Source organism: Hemicordylus capensis, chromosome 4, assembly GCF_027244095.1.
Source record: "Hemicordylus capensis ecotype Gifberg chromosome 4, rHemCap1.1.pri, whole genome shotgun sequence".
Taxonomy (NCBI): Eukaryota; Metazoa; Chordata; class Lepidosauria; order Squamata; family Cordylidae; genus Hemicordylus; species Hemicordylus capensis.
In genome coordinates, this window is record NC_069660.1 from 70134841 (window position 1) to 70149751 (window position 14911).

Below are 14911 nucleotides of genomic sequence, written 5' to 3' on the forward strand. Positions count from 1 at the left end.
ACCACTTGCTCTGGATCAGGGGTTCTCAACCTTGGGTGCCCAGATGCTGTTGGACTTCAACTCCCATAATCCCCAACCAAAGGCCACTGGGGCTGGGGATTATGGGAGTTTAAGTCCAATAACATCTGGGGACCCAACACTGAGAACCCCTGCTCTAGATCATGTTCTGGCAAAAGGAACTTTGGTGCCCTGAAACAGAATCTCTCTACGGCCCTATTCAGAAATTATGTTGTACCTGCATACAGATGTCTATACACCTGTACATGTTTTTTGTATGAAAGACTGTAGCTGTGTTCATTTAAAAAGTGAACTTGTGTACAGTCCCCTCAAATGCCTGGTGCAGATAGGAAATATACTGCTGCATCTCTGTTCAACATAATGTGAATAACTGTAATGTATACAGATCTCTACCTGGGTGCACTCTACATGGATAGCATAGTATAGTGGCCAGCACAGCATAGTGGTTAGAGTGCTGGACTAGGGCTGGGAAGACCCGAGTTCAAATTCCCATTCAGCCATGAAACTCACTGGGTGACTCTGGGCCAGTCATGTATCTCTCAGCCTAACCTACCTTACAGGGTAGTTGTGAGCTCCTCAGAGGAAGAGCGGGATATAAATGTAATAAATAAATAAATAAATAAATGTGTTGAGCATGACGTGTGAATAGGGCTTATATTTCTGCAGAATGTATATGTATGGACTATTTTTAATGTTTAAATTCTTGTTTGGGGAGTGATATATAAATATGCCAAATAAATAAATAAAGTGCAGCTATGGCATCCAGTAGAGAATCAGTCTAGTTTGCGTATAGTGGGAGAGATCATCAGGGAGAGATCATCAGGAGATTTGGAGCTGGGTGTTACCAGTATGCTGATGACACCCAGATCTACTTCTCCATATCAACTTCTTCAGGAGTTGGCATATCCTCCCTAAATGCCTGCCTGGAAACAGTAATGGGCTGGATAAGGGAGAATAAACTGAAGTTGAATCCAGATAAGACGGAGGTACTTATTGTGCGGGGTCAGAACACTAGAGACGATTTTGATCTGCCTGTTCTAGACGGGGTCACACTTCCCCAAAAGGAACAGGTTCGCAGTCTGTGAGTACTTCTGGATCAACGTCTCTCCTATGTTTCTCAGGTTGAGGTGGTGGCCGGGGGTGCTTTCTATCAGCTCCGGCTGATACGCCAGCTGCGCCCGTTTCTCAAGATCAATGACCTCAAAACAGTGGTACATTTGTTGGTAACCTCCAGACTGGACTTCTGTAATGCGCTCTACGTGGGGCTGCCTTTGTACGTAGTCCGGAAACTTCAGTTGGTTCAGAATGCGGCAGTCAGGTTGGTCTCTGGGTCATCTCGGAGAGACCACATTACTCCTTTGTTGATGGAGTTACACTGGCTGCCAATAGTTTTCCAGGCAAAATACAAAGTGCTAGCCCTAAACGGCTTAGGCCCTGGGTATTTAAGAGAGCGTCTTCTTCGCTATGAACCCCACTGGCCACTGAGGTCACTTGTGTAGCCACTTGTTTGGTGGCTACACAGAGACAGGCCTTCTCGGCTGCTGCCCCTGCATTGTGGAATGCGCTCCCTGCTGAGATACGATCCTCCCCATCTCTGGCAATTTTCAGAAAACACCTGAAAACACATCTCTTCAACCAGGCTTTCTCAGCTTTTTAAAACTTGTTTTTAAATTGTTCTGACTATTTAATTGTTGTTTTATGATGTTTTTAATTGTTAATCACTGTTTTATGCTTTATAATTTTTATTTTTATTATTAACTGATTTTAATGGTGTTTTAATGTAAACCGCCCTGAGCCATTTGGAAGGGCGGTATAAAAGTAATATAAATAAATAAATAAATAAATAAAAATACCTCAACACCATAGGGGCCACAGAAATCACCATCAGCCAATTACAAAAAGCAGCTTTACTGGGAACAGAATCTCAGCTTTTATTTTATATAACATACTCACTTTAATCCTTATGGGCTGGGGAGAAAAGACTGGAAAATGTATGAGCAGTATCCTAAGAATGCGCAGAAGCTAAATCTGGGTTCAGAAAACACTTCCAATGTTTTATGGGAGACATTTCCATGCTATAGGGTACCTCATACCCCTTACCCATACACTTCTCTTCACTGAGTATTTAAACCTTCCTCCTACCCCATTCATTATTATCAGCTGCCATCTTAATTGGTGGTGGGTGGGAAGTTAAGAAAAATTTGCAAAGAATACATGAAGCAAAACAGAAAAGCATTAGGCACAGGGGCATAGCAAGGTTGTAGTGGGCCCAGAGATAAGATTTTAAAATGGCCCCCAATCACTGCTCATGAAGTAAAGAAATCTTAAATGAGGCTGAATAGGTAACAAAAAGCATAGTAAAATTTAGATAGATAGATAGATAGATTATCTATCTATCTATCTATCTATCTGCCACAATAGAACACTATCCTAAATTATTTTTTTTAAGGTTTTGTAAATTGTGGATGATGCAAGTCATTTAGTGGTACTAGAGAAAGACATGCTGTTCTGGTAGCTCCAGGTCTTAACACACATCAATTCTGGAGGATGAATACAACTGAAGGAAGTCCGGGCGGGTGTGTGGCTGGGGGAGTCAATCATGTGATTTGTCTCTGGGAGGCCCCCGAAGGCAATGGGCCCCCAAACAACTGTCTCCCCTTGCCCTATTATAGTTACACCCCTGATTAGGTAAGTAAATAAATGCAAATCTACTTAAACTGCATAATTTTAGTCACATAACTGAAATTTCAAACATGTTAAATGCAATGCCTCATAAATGCAAGACTTCTAAAAGGCTACTAATTATAATTTTTGTTCAGTGAGCCTCCCCCCCAAGTCATTCCCCTAACAAACAGAGCCAGTACAGATGATACTTTCCCTCTTACACAATTAAAAGGGGATGCTCAAAGAGCACACCCGTCATGACATCTTTTATGGACATCCCAACTCCTTCCCGGCATGTATCCTTATAACATGGAGGTGTGCTTGTTTCATCTGAAACTGCCACTCAACATGTAGTATTTGGATCATATATTGAATGGTAATTTGGATGAACTGTCCTCTCATTCAATAAAGGGACTTCCAGTAGGACACAGAGATGCCTGCAATGAGAAGGGTGCTCTTCGAGCAGTGCCCCTTTTAATAACATGAAGGGGAAAGTATGGTCAGAATTGGCTCCCTTTAGTGTAGGAAGGGGCTTAATCTGTGCCTGCTTGCGAGACAGACATTTATGCTCAAGAATCCAAACGCAGGCTCAGCATCTTTATCTTTGACAAAGGAGTAGACAAAAGTATCCATCCTTCCTAAATTAGGAGTGCCACCATGGGAGTGATCCGTCCAGGCATTCCAGGAGTGGAACTGTTTGCATACAAGAATCCCCATTATCCATTTCCATGAGATCATACTATTTTGCGCAGGAGATTGTCATTATCGAAAACAATGCAGGAACACCAGCTGAGACTGCATGGCTGCTCCATCTTGAATGACGCAAGGTGCTGGGAATGCAAGTGTCTTCTCTCTCCCTCCACACACAGACACACTTTCCTGCAGGCCTGCTGCTAAAATATAAGGCACAGTTCAGCCAGCAGGTGGGGAGGGAGAGTCAGCAAGGCCCTGGATGCAAAGGGTGTCTGGCTTTGCTGGAATACGACACTGGAAGTTCGCTCAGCAACCTACGAGGATGATAAAGGGAAGAGGTGGCAGGCCAGCAAGCAAAGTGAACTAATCACATGGTTGCCCATTCAAATCCAGACCCCTAAAGAAATAATCCTTCCCGACACACAGCGAAAGAAGGGGAAATGCAGGAAAAGATGGGATTCCTAAAAGAAGAATGGCCACTTTTCTTCTTCAGCCTTACCACTCCAGAATGGTCAAGCAACATGCACACACCTCATCACGCGAGTTTCTACTGCCTCAAAATTCCTACCTTTTATATGGAGTAGCAAATTAGCTAGGAAATCAGAGCTGTCTAAATATTGGTCAGCATTCAGGGACAGAGGGCAACTGTCAGTGCAGTGCCACTGCACAAGTCAATGATCATCGCTTTTTAAATGGGGGACACTTTGGCAAAAAAAAAAAATCTACAATGCAAAAGAGCCATTTCTCACTGTGCTGACCTCCACACAGTACTGCACTTTTCACAGTGCTGCAAAGGCCCCTTAAGAGAGAGCTCTAGAAGAAAAGCACTGGGAAGGGCTACACTGCCCAGCACTCCATGCACACCTTCCATGATGGCACAGGGGCTCAAGAGGGCCCTGTTTCCCTTAAAGGAGCCCCACTGGCACTGGGCAAAATGCAGCACTGCAGAGTGAGAATAAAGGTATAATGTGCCATCGAGTCAGTGACAACTACTGGCGACCACAGAGCCCTGCAGTTGTCTTTGGTAGAATACCACTGCCATCTCCTCCCGCACAGTATGAGATGATGCCTTTCAGCATCTTCCTATATCGCTGCTGCCCAATATAGGTGTTTCCCATAGTCTGGGAAACACACCTGCGGGGATTCAAACCGGCAATCTCTGGCTTGCTAGTCAAGTCATTTCCCCGCTGCGCCATTAGGTGAGAATAGTCGCCTCTAAATGGTGCTAGTGGACTGTGTCGAGTACTCAGATTTGGACGACGTTTCACCCAGGCCCAACAAACAATAAGTCAGGGAGCCACACTTAGGAATGATGGGGGTCGCCACTGGCTTCTGGGCCTTACAATGAAGAACATTGGCCAATGTTTTAGGAATGAGAAGCCCCATTTGGACATTACATTGTAAATGTAATGTACAGGTATAATGTATAGGCGTCTGTACACATGTCCATGGGACTGTGAGCATGCCTGTACGTATATTCATTTTAAAGGTAAACCTGGGTACAGGCCCCCTCAAAGGCAGGGTACAAATAGGAAAAGTACTACTGCATATATGTTGAACGTAATGTTCAGCTTGAACTGAAGAGTCACAAGGTTATTTGGGCATCAAGTATTACAAAAAGGTGGGGAAACTATTTGGTTGGAGAGGTACATCACTACAGGCAAATCTAGATATTCGCAGACATGATATCCATGGTTGGGAAACTGAAACCCAGCCTTGGCATATGTGGGGGGAGGCTGGGTTTAAAGGGTCAATTTCACATATCCATGGTGATGGATATGTCATTTTCAGAAAAGGAGCCATTTTGTGGCTCATTTTTTAAAATATATATATACTATCTATCTATCTATCTATCTATATCTATCTATCTATCTATCTATCTATATTAATAAACAGAAAAATAGGGGAATAGGGGAACTGGGACACTTCTAGTGGAGAACAGAACCCCCGTGGATAACAGGATTCATTTTAATTTTAAACTGACCAGTGGCTTGGTTCCAGAGATATCACATTTTTGCACAAGTGAAAATAGAAATCACTATTATAGACTTACTGAGTTCAAAGACTCTGACACATATACACACATACAATTCGTTTATAAACACAGATATATCTTCATGAGACTCCCACAGGGAAACTGCATGAATCTTGCATATTCTTCATTACATCTATCTATGCATAGGAAAGCCATTGCCAAAACTGTGACTTCCCACTGCACGTTCACACAATGAAAGAAACATGAGCATTTATTCCATGTGATAAATTATGAGCAAGATCTACATAGTTTCCCAAATGGAAGTCACTTCCACTTAGAAATTGTGTCTCATGAGGTTAGTCAAAGAGAAAGGAATTTTCTCTGACTTGCATTATTCTGTGGAAAAGTGATATATCAATGTAACAAATATATAATAGCAGGCAGATAGATAGATAGATAGATAGATAGATAGATAGATAGATAGATAGAGTATTTAAAACAAGGAACTGGCTTTGTTAGCTTACATTCACAAAAGGAAAAGGTCGGTGTTTATAAATACTAGAGATAAGGAAATTTTACATGAAGATGTGGTCATTCCAACCATCTACATGCTTCCCATGTGGTGTGTATAAGCAAACTTTTCAAGCTTCTGGGATAACGCATTCTCCTGCAACACCCCCAGACATCAAAACAATCTGAATTCTTGCACAAGGGGCTGCAAACCATTGGTTAAGATGAGCTCCTTACCATAGGATCAAAATCTAAATAAATAATAATAATAATAATAATAATAAATTCCAACCACCTACAAAAGTATTTACCAGGGGAATTGTGGCATCAGTAATCCAAATGACAGAGCTGTTTCCATGTATATTTCATAGGATTCAGGGATAGCATTCTCTTTAGGGACATAGGGTGCCAGACACGGCATGTTTGCAAAAAACCTGACTGACACTGAATGTCATAGTCAACCTACAGAGATGCTGATGTCACCAAGTGGGTTAAACAGTGAGTGGCTAGCTTTTACTGGGAGTATGCAATGCCTCCCCACTTTAGTAAAAATATAGGGGAGCATCCAGAGCACCACACATGTAATGAAGATGTAGCAGAAGCAATTCTCTCCTTTCCCCATGCCTTCTTGCAGCTGAAAAAACAATTTCTGAGAATGACAAGACACTCAGCAATGGTATGGGATGCTGTGTCAGTTGTTGCAAAGCGGGGTCCCCAAGGAGGCCCTCAGAAACTGTGCACAGAAACCTTCTGCTATTGGAGAAGTAGGCACATTTGTGCCTGTCCCCTCTCCCTTTGCAGCCACCAGAGCAGTGACCCATGCCATTGCAGTGGGTCCCTTGACCTTTACAATGATATTTCTGTATACCCTGCAGGCTGCAGTGGAAAAAGAAAATGGCTTCCACAACCTCTTCATTACACCCACCTAGTTGCATCAGAGGGATAGGTGATAAAGCAAGACTCCTTCCATCGGCCTGGTTGAGACTGCCATTTGGCTCCTGAACTCCAAGAACTATGTCATGAAATGACCATTGTATCTGAATGTGCTTATTTTCCTCCTCCTTCTCTATGTCCCTTTACTATCATATTTTAACTTTTTAAATTATTTAGTTGTGGATCGTTTCAAATTACTGAATTTTATGCAAACTACCTGGAAATGTTTTATATCAGTTGCCTTATAAATCAATAAACATTTGTTTATTATTATTAAACTGTGAATCGCTTCGAGAACACTAGTAGAAAGGTGGTATATAAACGTAGTCTGTAAAGAAACAGCAAACAGTTTGCCCAAGGTTAAACAATAACCCTTGGTAGACAGAGAAATTCTAGACATGTTTTCTGATTGCTGGCCTAAAGCTTTAACTATATAGAGCTTTATAGCCTAGAGCTAAAAAGATTCATTCTCTCAAGAACTATCATTCTGGCTTATTAAGTATTTCCAATGTAGTAGTTTTTAAAACCTCCCAGCTGTCCCTCAAGACACTCAGAGCCAGAGCCTTTCCAACTCCCACAATGCTTTCTCTGGGCAAGAAAGGACAGAAAAATGCCCCTGCATAGTAACTATCTGGATGCTGCTTTTCTTTGACATGTGGGATGCTGCTAGGGGCTCCCAGCAGGCATACAAACTCTGGAAAACTTGCCAAGTGCTCTTTCTGACATCGCTTCCCTTTGGATGAAGGAAAAAGGAAGGAAGGATCTTCTTGAGCTATTGTAACCCACTGATCTGAACAAATGTCCAGTGCAAAAAAGAGAAATCAATTTTGCTTTTAGCCAAAAGCAAACCAGAACAGCTGGGAAACAGAGAGAACAGCTCCTGCAAAGAAAAAAGACATCACCCAACACAAGCTAGTGTGTCTTCCTAGCTTTAGGGGAGAAGAAAGCAGATGAGGAGTGGATCCACAGACAGGAGAGACTGTGAAATTAAGTCATCCAGGATTCTTCACTCTCCCCAAAAGCGTCATTTTTCAAGTCAGTCCTTTCGAGGCTTAGAACCTCTGGCTGGGCCAGAAGCAGAGATGAAAAACAGACCTGATGGAACCCTCTGGCATCGACAGCAACAAGGGTGAAAGAGAAGCTGCAAGGAGATGAGGAAGATCAGCTTCACCTTGAAGCAATATGAGGCTTGCTACTTTGGATGGACATTCCAGAGTGAGTAACATTTTCTTACCTCCAACTTCTACCACTGTGTGCCATTCTTGAGCTCAAGTCTGGGGCACATGGTGTTATTCTGATCCCGCCCCCCTCGCCGCCCCAGGTGAGAAAATATCTTGAGGCCAACACTGAGGGGAAGAGTGGGAGGGGAGGAAGACAAATACCGTAGGGAGGGGGAGCATTCACATAGCCAAGAAAGAAAGCCCTGTACCAATTTCAGTGTGGCTGTGCCCACACAAACTAAGGCAAGCATGATTCTGTTAAGTGTCATTCAAGACACTTGGATTTCAAGAAACTTACATTTCTATTATTTACACACACTTTATGTACAGAAGTACATCCCTGCTTTCCTTTCCTTTATGTATAGGAATACATTTATATAAGAACGGCCATGCTGGATAAGGTCAAAGGCCTATCTAGTCCAGCATCCTGTTTTTTAACAAGATGAGTCATGTTAAGTGAAGATTTCCCAAATTCCTCTGCACATAAAAGAAAGAGAGAGAGGCATCCTGGGAAGAGACAGTGGGCCTCACTCAAATAATATTGACAAGTAATTCAGAAGCAGACATACATATTCTAGTAGTTGACTTTAAGAAAAAGAACATCTCCCTCCTCTTCCCACCTTGCTTAAACTCTGCTCTTGGGGAGAACAAAAGCACACTAAGGGTCTGTTAAGCAGAGATAACATTAAGATACGTTGAACAAGAAATAACATTGTACAGACAGGACCTCAAGATTAAATCTATCAGTCCAATGTAACAGCTTCATGCATGGGATTCCCATGGAGGAATATAGAAGTGAAATCCATATAGATTTTATTTCCCCCCCTGGGGAAGTAACTGAGAGCAGTTACTTCTTATCTCCAACTTTTTTATTTTATATTAATTAATTAATTAATTAATTAGATTTATATACCGCCCTTCCAAAATGGCTCAGGGCGGTTTACCATTAAAACAAACCGCTAAAACAATAAAGAGCTAAAACAAATTAAAAACAATATAACAACAATTAACAATTTAAAAACATTTTAAAACAACAATTAAAACAATTACAGTGATTAAAAGCCCCAAAATCGGGTTAGAATATTAAGACAGATTAAAAAACCCTAGAAAGCCAGGCCAAACAAATATGTTTTAAGGGCTCTCCTGAAGGCTAATAGAGAATTCAAATTGCAGATTTCCGCAGGGAGCGCATTCCACAGCCCCAGAGCAGCTATAGAGAAGGCCTCGCCACCAGACGAGCTGGTGGTAACTGGAGACAAACCTCCTCAGATGACCTTAATGTGTGGTGGGGATCAAGTAGAAGGCAGCGTTCTCTGGTTTTTCTGGGAACCCCAAGTTAATGTTGTTGTTCACTGCACTATGCCAGGTTCCAGTCAACTACAACGTATGCAGCAAGCCTCCTAAGAATCATCCAGACATATTAACACCTCTGTCTGGTATATGGTCCCTGCTCATGCACTACAGAGGCAGCCAGTCCCTATTCCAGTCCATGCAATTCCTGTTCTATTCCTGGCTCTTGCCTCTTCGCTTTTGCACATTCACATCAGGCACATTGCAGAGGCTGGATATGATGCTCTCCCCATCACTGCATCTCTTCGGTTACAGTTGTCGCAAAGCTGAGGCCCCATTACAGATGCTCCTTCTCTGTTTGCTTTTAGGAAGACCCTGAAGATGTACCCAGGCTTTCAACTGAGACTCAATTTTTAAAATTTTAATGTGTTATTAATGTGTTTTTATCTATTATGATTTTATCTTTTCATGAATTTTAAATGTGTTATGTTTTATGTTTTAATACGGTACAATGTCCCACTGGTTCTCACTGTTTCACCAGGTTTCCATTATGCCCACTATATCTATGTTTTCATTAGCAACCAAGCACTCCAGCTTGCCCATCTTGGCTCTGAGGCTTCTGGCATTGGTATATAAAAATCTATACACTATATCATCCACATACCTCTCTACCTCCCTGAGCTTCTCCAGGTCAGCCACCTTGGCTTTGAGGGAACAGACTTCTTCCATGAGAGCCAGGAGCTCTTTGCACTGAGTGCACACCCAAAACTTCTGCCCATCAGGCAGATAGTCATATATGTAACACTCCATATAATACACAGGGAAGCACCCCTTCCCCTGTTGACATTCTACCTTCATAATTAGTTTTCTTGGCTATTTGGAATATATAGAGCTTCTGTACTTCAAAGCTATGTCAGCTGTAGTTGTAGATAATTAAAGGTCTTAAGCTCCACCCTCATTCCTGTTCACAAAGCTCCAGGTAGCAAAGCTCCCCTGATTTGAGCCTTGTCTTCTCAAGATCTGCTTCCAAACATACAACTGTCACAGCACAAAAGAACAGAAACAAGGATCACTGGTGCAGTTGACTTGGCAATAAGGGTACCAAATTCGCTCTCCCTTATTCTCTCTCCAGGGGCGTAGCAAGGTTGGAGTGGGCCCAGAGACAAGATTTTAAAATGGGCCCCCAGCGCCTCAAAGTCCAGGGCCTCCGCACACCCCAGGCCCCCAAGGATTTAAGTCTGATATTCCAAAATAAGTATGCTGCCTGCAAATACATTTCACTGAATACACACACACATGTCACAATATATAGTGATATACATTGAGTACTATACATTTGTATTACTTTTAATGCCTAGAACACACTAGAAAGATGAATTATTAAAATGGGCCCCTCGCTGCAGATTAGCAAAGGAGACTTTCAACCATGCAGGGTGAACCTATGTTTGTTTTCCCAGAATTCTGAACAAATTCAGTCAAGTTTGATTGCAGGAGGTTTTTCACAGGAGGCTTTTAAAGCCCTTTAAGACACATCTCCTCTGGAATGGAGGTGCTGCATTCACATGTTGGCCAGATTGACCCTGAAGTCCCTGCAAGTTATTGGGGAGCAGTTCACACACAAGAAAAATAAAATAAAAGCACCACACATGCTTCACAGTTCTCACTCAGACTTTCTGGGTTACAAAACAACTTGAACATAAGTGCATTTATAAATGAATGAATGAATAAATAAAATTAATAAAATACTGTTCCAGAAGTTTTTGCAATTTTCTGCCATGAAACAAGCCACTTATAGGACTTTTTAGATAGTTTTTTTTAAGTCAGCAAATTTTCCAAGCTGTTTCAAAATAAATATTCAGAGACTTCTCGGTCCCTCCCCCCACCCATATCCAAGCCCTATGGCAAGCAGATCCCTATATATGGGGGGGGGGGCGGGAAAGGTAACCACAAAAAGGAGTTCACACTCTACCTGGCAAATGCTGGTCTGGGTTGAGCAGGGCCGCAAGGGGTCTTCTGCTGCAGAGAACACTCTGGCTGCCTCCTCCTTCCTGGCTGGCTTGGGCCCTACTCGAGTTCAGGCGTCACTGCGGCCTACACAGAGGCCTCCGTGGAAGCCCCGCCCACCCGCCGATCAGCTGAGAGGCGGGAGAAAAGGAGCTCTTTGCAGCTTGCCTGCTGCTTCGATTGCCGGCCAGGAGAACAAGCAGGAGAGACGGCGAAGAGGGCAAGTGGCTGAGGAGCCTTGGGGCAGGGCAGGGGGCAATGGGGAGTCACATGAGGTGCCTCTGGGGTGCCCCTCCAGGCAGTGGGGCCCCCAGACAACTGTCTCCCCTTGCCCTATCATTGTTACGCACCTGTCTCTCTCCTATATTCAGAGAAAGGATTGCCCCTGCACAAAGGGCAAACTTTCAGCACTTTTGTGTGGGGCAAGCATGCTTGTGATAAGTCCTCCCATTGCAGCTTAGTCCTAATTTTAAACCCTCTGAGATTTTTGTAAAAAAAAACCCCTCAACTCTTTTATTCTTATGACATAACTGCAAAGCCAACCATTTGTATTCCTGCACTATTGCAACCTTTTCATATTAAACCAACTTTTTTTGTGCAATTGAAACATGTATGTGCAAAAGCTACTAACTTTATGAGGCTCAAGACTACAGAACCCATAGTAGAGTGGCCCCTACCAAAAAAAAAAAAAAAGCATGCCTAAATACACCAGTGGCCTTTACTGAAACAAATGTTTGACAAGACTTAAAAAATAGCAACATAAATAGAAATCTGAAAAGACACATGAATTTTCCATGGAAATCTGCTCCAACCTAGAACAATATAATGGAAAATGGAATTCCACTTATGGATTTTGCATGTACCCACTTTGCTTATACTTGTAAATGGGAATTAAGAAATTTTCACATATGATGTGATAGTTAAGTGTCTTCTTTTGCATCCTCTTCATAGACAATACCACAAATAGTGAAGAGCCCTACAGGGACACAATTTTTAGTCAAGAAGGTATCACTTGACACAACATTAGTGCTTTAATTCCCAGGAGTACTCTGTGTGTGTGTGTGTGTGTGTGTGTGTGTGTGTGTGTGTGTGTGTATAACATCTAGTTGGCTCTCCACAACTGCAGAAGCAGTAAGGTAAATTAATGCCTGCATTTAAAGTATGGAGCAAAAAGTTGCTATTACTTGGCTACACTGTAGTTTGTCTTGTGGCTAAGCATTTCTTCTGTTCTTTGGTCTTTTGTAGAACTCTGTATTCCTGCTTTCACTGTAGCCCTGTTCAGGCGTTCAAAAGTAGAGTGAGTGAACACAGTTACAGAGCTCAAAGTGAGATCCTGTCACCAACGCAGTCAATCGTCCTCCCGCCTGTCTCTTTGCGCTTAGTGTATTCATCGGAAGAGGCAAGCATCCTAAGCGTGTTCACCCCCATTTCCATTATCTGCAGGCTAGGGTTCCCCAACCTGTTGATCAGGGAAATGGGGGTGGGGCGGTGAACACACAGGGTGCTCGCCTCTTTAGACAAATGCCCTAAGCCCAAAGAGCCAAGCAGGAGGATATTTGACAGTGCTGAAGGTGGGATTTCTGACTCAGTTTTGAGCTCTGTATTTGCATTCCATCACTCTGTGTCTGAATGCCTGAACCAGGCTTGTATCAGCAAGTAACACATTGTGTTGTTTATTGGCTTATTTGGTTGTGGTTGCTTGCCTAACACCCTCCTCAATTAAGATTGTATTTGTTGTATTCTCTTGCAAATCTTTGGCACTCATACAGTACTAGAACAGCAGCAGCCATCAATTGTTCAGGTGTGAAACTCTGGAGACAGCCATCAAAGGGAAAAACAAACCATGCAGTCTGTAAAAAGAGGCTCCATGGATGCAGTCATCACATTTGTGCAAGGTGAACTGGACAAAAGCAGCATGGGGATAGTAAAAGAGGGTCCAAAGACATTTCAACCTTGCCAACCAACATACAACAGGGGATTCCCAGACCAATGAAAAAATTTCTGTCTGCAACATAATTTATCGCACTTTACATTGTAGCCTCCTACTGCAGGGTAAGTGAGCACATTGGAAATCCAGTGCTGTGCACTCCATCTCTCAAACTAACACCAATACAAATGTCTGTTATATATGCAATTGTGTCTACCAGTCAAGGATTGGACTTACATCTCGTGTAAGAAGCCATAAAAACTAAGGAATCAAGCTGGCCATGACTACAAACCCATTTGTCATTGTGATCGGCGTGGGATGGGGGGAGAACTTTGCCACACTGCACTGCACTCTAGGAGGGGCTTTAGTGTCATAACTAAGCAACTGCACCAATTCTGATTTTGCATTATGGAAATGCTATAGGCCAGGGTTTCTTAACCTTGGGCCCCCAGATGTTGTTAGATTACAACTCCCATTATCCCCAACCACAATGGCCTTTAGCCTTTGTGGCTGGGGATAATGGGAATTGTAGTCCAACATCATCTGGGGACCCAAGGTTGAGAACCCCTGACCTATAAGCAAACAGGGAGGCAACAGTGCAGATAAGGCCTTAATGTGGGAAATTTTGAGAACTATAGGGAATATGTGTTAATTACAGATGATTTTGGGAAACTGGCCCTTAAGTCTGCCTTAATTTTAATTTGGTCCAAAGGAAATGGAAGTCATCTTTCTTTCCTCCCATCCTTTGCCTACCTCAGATAGACAAGAGGTTCTTGGGCCTAAAATCATCCTTCCAACACACACATATTTATGTACTCTCAGTGGGAACATTTAGAAAACAAACATTATCAGATAAAGACTCATATTGAGCTCATTCCAATCTGCTGGGAGGAAGCCAAAGTTTATTACAAAGCCTAAGACGTGTCTGCTTTCAAAAAGAAAAAAGGGGGGGAAAGTATTTTATCAGTAGCCAGTCTGCTACTATGCATGTGCCATAAGCCCCTTTTCTCTTTCTTGCAAAATGATGAAAAGGAAGTCAACTATGAAAAGGTAGAGGGATGACCAAGAAAAAGAATTGAGAAATGATGGAGGAAGAAGGGATTTACATGTAATGGAGGAGAGAAACAGAGTTGTTTGTAGAAGGAAAAAAATCATTTGATGATTAGGTATGCTGGCTTCAATCTCTAGCCCACTCTCTGCTCTGCAACTCCATATCCTAGAAAGGCTCTTTCTTATTGTCATTATTCCAGACACACTTGAATAACTTCATGAAAGGAGAAGCAGATTTGGCATAAGACCAACATGTGGAAAAATTGTTCCTGGACTGAATGCCTCCAGTTGCAGGTGGATGAATCACATGATTGGATGCACCCTAGTATTAAAAGAACTCCCTGCAAATAGAAAGTTAGGTGGCCAGGCTAGAATGCTTTCTCCTGAAATGCTAGTTTTCTTATGTATAGGTTCTCTCCACCCCCACCCCCAATAGGAGAGCAGTCACCTACAGACTGAGTTAATTTGTCAGTCTATGAAGTGTCTATGTAGTCAGTCTACATAGGAGGAGAGCTGGTCTTGTGGTAGCAAGCATGACCTGTCCCCTTAGCTAAGCAGGGTCTGCCCTGGTTGCATATGAAAGGGAGACTTGATGTGTAAGCACTGTAAGATATTCCTCTCAGGGGA

The 14911-nt window shown here is 42.6% G+C and overlaps 1 protein-coding gene across 8 annotated transcripts in view; it reads right to left on the reverse strand.

The window, feature by feature from the left end:
- The window catches only part of ATP2B4 (ATPase plasma membrane Ca2+ transporting 4), a 234218-nt gene that overhangs the window by 93592 nt on the left and 125715 nt on the right, over positions 1-14911 (reverse strand). The gene's annotated exons all lie outside the window — the stretch shown is intronic.